General features: G+C 43.0%; 1 long non-coding RNA gene and 1 pseudogene across 1 annotated transcript in view; both read right to left on the reverse strand.

Moving 5' to 3' along the window:
* LOC115278772 overlaps positions 1–744 on the reverse strand; it is a 19893-nt gene extending 19149 nt beyond the window's left edge. The window contains exon 1 of the long non-coding RNA XR_003903096.1: positions 694–744. This is a non-coding gene — a long non-coding RNA (uncharacterized LOC115278772). The remainder of the gene's footprint in view (positions 1–693) is intronic.
* A 6951-nt stretch (positions 745–7695) lies between these two features.
* On the reverse strand, positions 7696–8129 carry LOC115279317 (annotated as a pseudogene).
* Between the last annotated feature and the right edge of the window lie 271 nt (positions 8130–8400).

Consider the following 8400-nt stretch of genomic DNA (forward strand, 5'->3'; position numbering starts at 1 on the left):
TGTTTTCCTGCTAGACCTATGAGTGCAAACATATGGTTTCTGTCTTTCTCTGCCTGGCTTACTTCGCTCAGCATGACACCCTCAAGGTCCATCCACTTTCCTACAAATGGCCATATGTCATTCCCTCTCATTGCCATGTAGTACTCCATCGTGAATATATACCACATCTTCCTGATCCACTCATCAGGTGATGGACATTTAGGCTCCTTCCATGTTTTGGCTATTGTTGACATTGCTGCTATGAACATTGGGGTACGTGTGCTCCTATTAGAGAGAGAATCTTAAACAGGCTCCACACTCAGCACAGAGCCCAGACAGGGCTCAGGCCCACAACCCCAGGATCATGACCTAAGCAGAAATCAAGAGACAGATGCTCAACCGACTAAGCTAGACTCGGTGCCTTAGATATTTTTGTGTATTTTTAATTTTTCTGCCATGAAAACATATATAATAAGTGAGGATTTCCAAAGTTTCATTTCTTAATGAACTATTTAAAGGAAAACACAGTACGAAGCTCAAGTACATCTAGGCAGTGGACTAATAAAAAGGAATGAGGCCACACAGCCCACAGAGAATCCCCTGGCAAACCGTCTCCCCGCACTGCAAAACTTGCTACTTTGTTCTTTAAATCTACAAAGAGCAAAAAGAAAGAAGAAATTGGAATATGAGAAATAAGAGTAAAATTCACTTAACCTTTCTGGGCCTCATCTTCCCCCTGTGTAAAAGGAAGGAATTAGTGGAAACCCCTCCAGCAGCACTGCTTTACCACCCAACCAGTGTCTCCCTTGGTGACAGTCCCTTGGAGTGAAGATTCTTCCATTGTCCTGTTTCCAAGGGAAACCTGACTTGGACCTGCTGTCCTGCTTTGTCTCACAAACAGTCCCCGTAGCCAGAGGGCCCTGCAGGGCCCTTTTTGTGAACTGTTGGCAGAGGCCAGGCTGGACACACACTTCCGGATGCAAAGACCCGATAATGGATCTTGGTTCCACCCACACCCCAGGTGCCAGACTTTGAAATTCTTCCTTAACCTTCTGATTCTATTTCCTCATCAGTAAATGGGAAGTAATAATACTCATTTCACAGGGTAGCTGTGAAGGTCAAATGAGAGAATATTCAGTACGAGGGGAGCCCTCGATAAAAGTAATTTCCTCTTTTCCTTTCCCCATGGCTTAAATCTGTTAAAATATTTCAGTTTGAAGGCTCTTTGCTATTAGAAGGAAGTAGTGGTGTGTCCATACCCAGAAGCAAGAGAGATTTTGAGATTTTGCTTTGGAGAAAGGTTGTGTAAAAGATTTCCCTCTTGATCACATTTCTTTTGAACAAATATTAAAATTCTTTGACATTTAATGAACACACTGATGATCTGAGAAGGTGACTCAGGAGCCTGCTGGTAACAGAAGGTGGCCAGTGATTAATAATTTGCTGTGCTTAATCCCAAAGCAGATCAATAGACCTGAGATAGTCAAAAGTTGATAGTAATATCTTTTTTTTCTTGCTGGACTATTTCCAGGGAAGAGAAGGCACAACACTTTCCTAACATAGGTTAACCTTCAAGAAAACTTTATAAATTGAAATAACACCAAAAAAATGGGATGGGACCATGAGTTATGAAACGGTACAGAAGTTCTTTTCAAAGACCATCAATATATCATAACACACTGAAAACAAAGTTAAACATAAACTAGTAATCTCTCCACATATATGCTGCCCATTTCCTCTCAATTTTCTTGTTGTTCCTTTTTAAAGTCATATTTTTAATTTTAATAATATCTAGGAAGTTCTTCAACAAAAATTAAAGGCAAAAATGTTGCATAATCAATCCCTCTATGTGGGTAGCCCTCGTTGAGTTTTGAACAATAAAATAAAGCAATGTTTCCACATGGTTAGAATATTAAACACAGAAAGTAGGAAAAGTAAAATAGGCATTTACCCTCAATCACACTCCAGGCTCATCTAGTTTTTTACCCTCAAAGTAAGTCTGCTTCAGAGTTTCTTGGAGAACTTTACAGAATAAATTGTCAATGCATCCACCAGCCTTTATGTACCTTTCCAAATTACACATAAGAGATTATACTATTCATAAGAATATCTATCTTTTCCATGTATGTTAAGGATGAATTGTGTCCCCTAAAATTGCTATGTTGAAGCCCCAACTCCCAGTATCTCAGAATGTGATTGTATTTGTGTGGGTCCTGGAGTGGCTCAGTCGGTTAAGCATCTGACTTTGGCTCAGGTCATGGTCTCATGGTTTGTGGGTTTGGGTTCCATATCAGGCTCTGTGCTGACAGCTCAGAGCCTGGAGTGTGTTTCAGATTGTATGTCTCCTTCTCTCTGCCCCTCCCCAACTTGTGCTCTGTCTCTGTCTCTCAAAAATGAATAAACATTAAAAAAAATTTTTTTAAGAGAAAAAAAGAATGTATTTGGAGATACGGTTTTTAAAGAGGAGTTAATTAAGGTAAAAAGAGGCCCTTAATGTGACCCCTAATCCAATGGGACTGGTGTCCTTGTAAGAAGAGAAAATTAAGATGTGCAAAAGGGTACCAAGGGCACACAGGCTCAGGGATACCATGTAAAGAGGCAGCCAAAGGGTGGCCATCTGCAAGTCAAGGAGCAAGGTCTCTAGGACTTCCAGGCTCCAGAACCGTGAGGACATTAATTTCTGTTGTTGACACCCCCCAGTCTGTGGCACCTTGTTAAAGCAGCCCCAACAAACTAGCACAACATACTGGTATGTGTTTGTGGTATGTCCGTATCAGTATCCCACATCCACATTCCATCCAAGCATCACAATTTCTGTAAGCCCTGCCCTGTTGGTTGACATTTACCTTGACTCCAGGTATTTGACCAACTCGCACCAAAGCTGCAGTGAACGTCTGTGCACTCTCTTGGCAGAATTTTGTGAGCATATTGATAAAGTGAATTTCCAGAAGTTGAATTGCTGGCTCAATGTATAAAAGCACACATAGTTAATTTCGATACTTAGTGTCAAATTGTCTCTCAAAAGCTTCCACTTCCACCAAGGTATGTACAGATGTCATTCTCCCCAAACTCTTGCTGACCTATATGTATCAATATATCAAGCTTTTAAATTTGCATCAATCCAATGGCTAAAAATTAGTGTGTCATTCTGGTTTGTATGTCTGAACAGCCTAAGCGTCTTAGAGAGTTGTTAAGAGTGCAGGCTCAAACTCCGGTTCTTGAGCACGAGTTCTGGTACTGCCATTTCCTAGCTGTGTGACCCTGGCAAAGCTGCCTAATCTCTCTGTGCTCAGGTTCCTCTTCTGTCAAACAAGATAACAATGGAACCTACATTGCCATAGAGGTCTTAAAAATATATCATGAGTAAAGGGATGCTTTACCCATCCCTTAGAACATCCATGCTTAGAACAACGTTTAGGATACAATATTAACGTTGTTGAAAACATAATAGAGCCTGTGTACTGATTTTTTGTATCACTGTTTCTGTGAATGCCCTGTGTTATGGACTGAATACTGAATGTTTGTGTCTCCCCAGAATTCATATGTTGAAGCATTAACCTCCAGTGTGGCTGAATTTGTGCTTAGGCCTCTAAAGAAATAATTAAGGTTAAATCAGGTCATAAGGGTGAAGCCCTGATCCAATAGGATTAGTTCCTTTATAAGAGAGACTAGACAGATGACTCTCTCTCTCCCTGCACTCATGCAAAGAAGAGGCTGAAAGAGCACACAGTGAGACATTACCCACCTGAAAGCCAAAGGAGGCTTCAGAATTAAACCACCTCTGCAGGCACCTTGACCTTGGACTTCCTAGCATCCTGAACTATGAGTAATAAATATCTATTGTTTAAGCCACCAGGTCTGTGGTGTTTTGTTATGGCAGTCCTAGCAAATGATTATATCCTATTTGCATCTTTTATTCTCTTTCTATCCAATTAGTTTTTTTATATCGATTTCTAGGAGTTCCACACACACGTGCCATGTTCACTGGATTTATAAGAATAGATGTGCTGACTACAGGACACTGGTGGTATATGGTATTGGCTTCTGTGTGGATCTCCCAACCAAGAACTGAACTAGATGTAGTAGAGAATGACCTGCTACAACCACTGTAGACAGAACGTGAATCAGGAAGAGCTTACAGTAAAATTTCTAGACTAACCAGTCTAGATTTAAGAATGCATGTTGTAAATTCTGATCCTCAACACCAGCACAAGTATGACATTCCACAATCTCCTCCAAAGACTAAGAACAAGCACCAGGGCACCTTCCCTTGACTTTGAATTTTCTTATACATCTCCTCTAGTAAAGAAAAATATAGAGGGTATCAGTTACTTCCTACCGTTGTTCATTTCCACATCAAAGTCTTGGTACTGAAATGTACTTTTTCAAATTTAAATCCAAAATTGTAATTTAATGCAGAGCAATTATAAGTAACAGATGCTGGAAGGTTTGCACTTTTTTTTGCTTCCACAGGAAATATACACATTGGATCCAAATTTTTGGATATGATATCCAAACTAAGTTAGGGGCTGGAAAATGAGAGATTGCTAAATTTAAACCCAAGTATATTAGCTTTAGAATTGGAAAGTATGGGGAAATTGGGAAACCAGACACATGAAAACCGCACTCTATTTGACAGTCAGCCCCACCAGAGTGGTACATGAGGACTCCAAAGGTAAGACAGTGGGGCATCAACTTCAGAATTCAAGTGCCGTGTATTTGAAACTCAGGCTTCACTCACCATATATGATCTTGACCAGGGTAATATACTCTCTAAGATTCAGTTTCCCCAGCTACAAAATAAGAATAATGTTACCTACCTTAGTGAGTTGTAACAATTCTAGAAGTCAGGGACTAGAAAGGGCTCTACCCCATGCCTGACATGTGCTAAGAGTTCTGCAAATGACTTAATACCTCTAAGGCTTTCTCTCAGTATCTGAACACGTTACTTCTACGTTTCTGTGATCCAGCCAACCAATGGACTGTGAAATACTTACTGAGTTCTAAGTGCCCCATACCAGAAATAAAAGAGAAAAATAAGACCCTCAAGAAACATCCAGCCTCCCTAAAAAAGTTGAATGTGTACATATGAAATAGTGGACAATACAAGGCAGGGAAAATCAAATAAGTCAGGCCATTCAGTGTCACTGGAGCTCGAGCCTGGAAGTATTTGGCTGGAGTAGGAAAGACAGTTGTTTCAAGTGGAGAAAGTAGAAGTCACTTAGGAGCTCAGCACTGCAAAGAGCTGACCATGGTCAGCCTCTCCTTGACCATCTTCAGAGACTACAAAGCAGGGCTACGTCCTCACAGAGGGCACCCCAGGCACAGAGTGTAGCAGTGTCGAATCAGCCCAGTTAAATCCCCTCAAGTTTTCTCTTGCATGCAACCTTGGTGGGGGCGGGGGGGGGGGGTGCTGCTTAGAATTTGCTTTTCTCTGAAGTCCTTCATGGATTGATTTTCCTGTGGCATTACTGTATGTGTCATTCACTGTTCCTATGCATGTCTTCCTGAATAGCGCTAAGTCTCACAGGAACAGGGAAGGTGCTTTCTTTTCTTTGACACCACCCCCCACCCACCCAAAGCCAGGAGTCCTGGGCTCTTGATAACTGTCACCCCCATGACCAATGACTAAAGTAAATACATGAATGAATAAAGTTTATATGTTCCCCTGTATCTTTCTCTCTTTTTAAGCTTATTTACTTTGAGAGAGAGAGAGAGCGAGCACTGGGGAGGGGAGGGGGGAGAGAGAGAGAGAGAGAGAGAGAGAGCACGGGGGGGGGGGGGGGAGAGAGAGAGAGAGAGAGAGAGAGGGAGAGAGGGAGGGAGAGAGGGAGGGAGAGAGGATCCCAAGCAAGCTCCACACTCCTAGCCCAATGTTGGGCTCTAACCCACAAAACATACAAGATCATGACCCAAACCAAAATCCAGAGTCAGATGCTTAATCAGCTGAGTCACCCAAGTGCCCCTTATTTTATGTATCTTATGTCAAAGAGCAGGACAGGTAGAAACAAGGTAAATTGAAAAGTGAGGAAATACAAACCAAAAGCCAGCTCATGAGAAATGTGGACACCACTGACCAGGAATCCATTACAATGAGATTTCTATCACATTCTATACTCTTCATTTTCTCCATGGCTCTAGTTCCTGCAATGAAACTGCAAGATGCAAAAGAGTATTCAGTTGGAAAAAAAACGGAATTTTGTTTTCAAAGGAAGTGGCAGGAGGCAGGGAGGCTGTTTGGGGTATCATGGCTCCCCAAAACTTAGGGGTTTAAAATAGCAGTGCCTTCTCCTTCATAATTATGTGGGCTGCCTGGCCACATCTGGGCACATCTAGTTTGGGGGTTTCCATGTGGATGCAGCCAGAGGACAGCACGGCCTGGGGTCATCTGACGGCTCACCAGGACTGCCTCTCTAAGATGGCTCTTCACACAGGTGCCTTCCTCCATGGCCTCCCCACATGGGTTTCTCACAACCTGGTGGTCACAGAGGAGTCTCCCAGTCTTCATGGAAGCTGGCCTCGAGGGGGCTGCAACTGGAGCCTACCAGGACATGGAAAGGGCTATGGAAATGCCAAGGTCATTTCCACCACATTCTACTGGTCAAAGCACTAATAAAATTCAAAGGAGTAGAGAATGGACTCCATCTTGTGATCAGGAGTGTCAAGGTCACGTTTTAGAGGAACATGCAGAATGAAGATGTTCCTGCAGTTAACTTGGAAAATACAACCAGCCACTGTTTATTGTTGTCCTCACTGATGCTGTCATTGTTCTTAATTCCTGCCTACACTTGTAGCAAAATGGATGGACCTAGAGGGAGTCATGCTAAGCGAAATAAGTCAGGCAGAGAAGGACAGCTACCATATGTTGTCACTCATAGGTCTAACAGGAGAAACCTAATGGGAGACCACGGGAATGGGACAGGAGGGGGGAAGACTTGGGGAGAGGGAGTGAGGCAAATCATGAGAGACTTTTGAATGCTGAGCACAAACCTAGGGCTGAAGAGGGAGGGGGGAAGGGGAAGGGGAGTGATGGTCATAGAGAGGGGCACTTGTAGGGAAGAGCACTGGGTGCTATATGGAAACCAACTTGGTAATAAACTATATATAAAAAAAAAAGAATTCCTGCCCAGCCAAACTAATGTGAGAAAACGCAGAAAACGCCTCAGGCCCTAAGTCCCACTGCCACTGTGTCTGATGGCTACGTGGCAGCAAGACACAGGTGTCCCTTGAGACAAAGCCTCTCCCACGGGCTCCTAATCAGGCCCTTTAGTAGCTGATGAAGCTCCTCTGTGTACATTAGACAAAGGTGCCCTTTCTTCCAGGTAGATGATGTAGGGAAGGAAAACTTCTCTCTTTTTCCCTTCGAGTTTCTTTGACTAGTCTAGTAATGAAATTGACATAAGACAGATTAATAGGAGAAAAACAAATTTAATACATGCAGGAGCCCCAAAGACAGTCAGGCAATTGAGATTTATATGCCATCCTGAGCCCAGGAGAAGGGGGTAGAGGTTTAAGGTGCCAAGGGGGAGGAAGATAATTCACAGGAAGATGAGAAGAGCAAATGTTTGGTAGACAAATGTTTGCGGTGCCATGCAGATAAGTCTTTATGATAAAAAGTTACTTTGGCATTAGCTCTTTCTTGTTGCATTTCCTGTATCTAAATTCCTTCAAGTCAATTAAGCACCTTGCATGCTGCTTTTTTTGTGTGTAGTTTTATGGTTTTATTAACACAAGTATGATGTGCACATTAAGCTGTCTATTGATTGTCTGCACTCCGCAGCCAGCCATGGGGATTCGTGACTCTGATGGCCAGCTGGGTTGCTCTTTCCACGATGGCTTTCTGGTTCTTGGAGGATGTGCTGTGAGCAATCTCTGCACAGTGAGATTTGCCGCACATCAGCAGCACTGCAAGCTCCTTGATGTTGTGGACTAGGAACTTTCTGGAAGTCACTGGACAGCAAGTTGCTCCTGTAACCAATGTTGGGCATCAAGATCTGGCCCTTGAATCTTCTTTGCACCCTATTGTCAGTGCCTCTGGATTTCCGCCAGTTGCACTTACTTTTGACATATCGGTCTGACTGGTGCCAGATGAACTTCTTGGTCCTCTTTTTAACAATCGTGGGCTTCACCAGAGGTCTGAGTATAGCCATGATGCCGTGTAACAGATGGCTGCCACCTCCGCAGGCAGTGCCAAGGAAACCCTGGCATGCCTTTTGCCTCATTCATTCCCACATGACCTATGAGGTGGGCACTAACAGTAACAATATCAAAAACAACAGCAGATCGTCACGCAGCACTTATTATGTGCCAGGCACTATAGGAGAAAGTAGGTAAACAGCTCTTCCTGAGTCTGTTGGGCCTTGAATGTCTTCAGCTCAAAAGAATCCACATGCCACAGGGACGTATTTTGGGGCTGTGTCT

Source organism: Suricata suricatta, chromosome 15, assembly GCF_006229205.1.
Source record: "Suricata suricatta isolate VVHF042 chromosome 15, meerkat_22Aug2017_6uvM2_HiC, whole genome shotgun sequence".
Lineage (NCBI taxonomy): Eukaryota > Metazoa > Chordata > Mammalia > Carnivora > Herpestidae > Suricata > Suricata suricatta.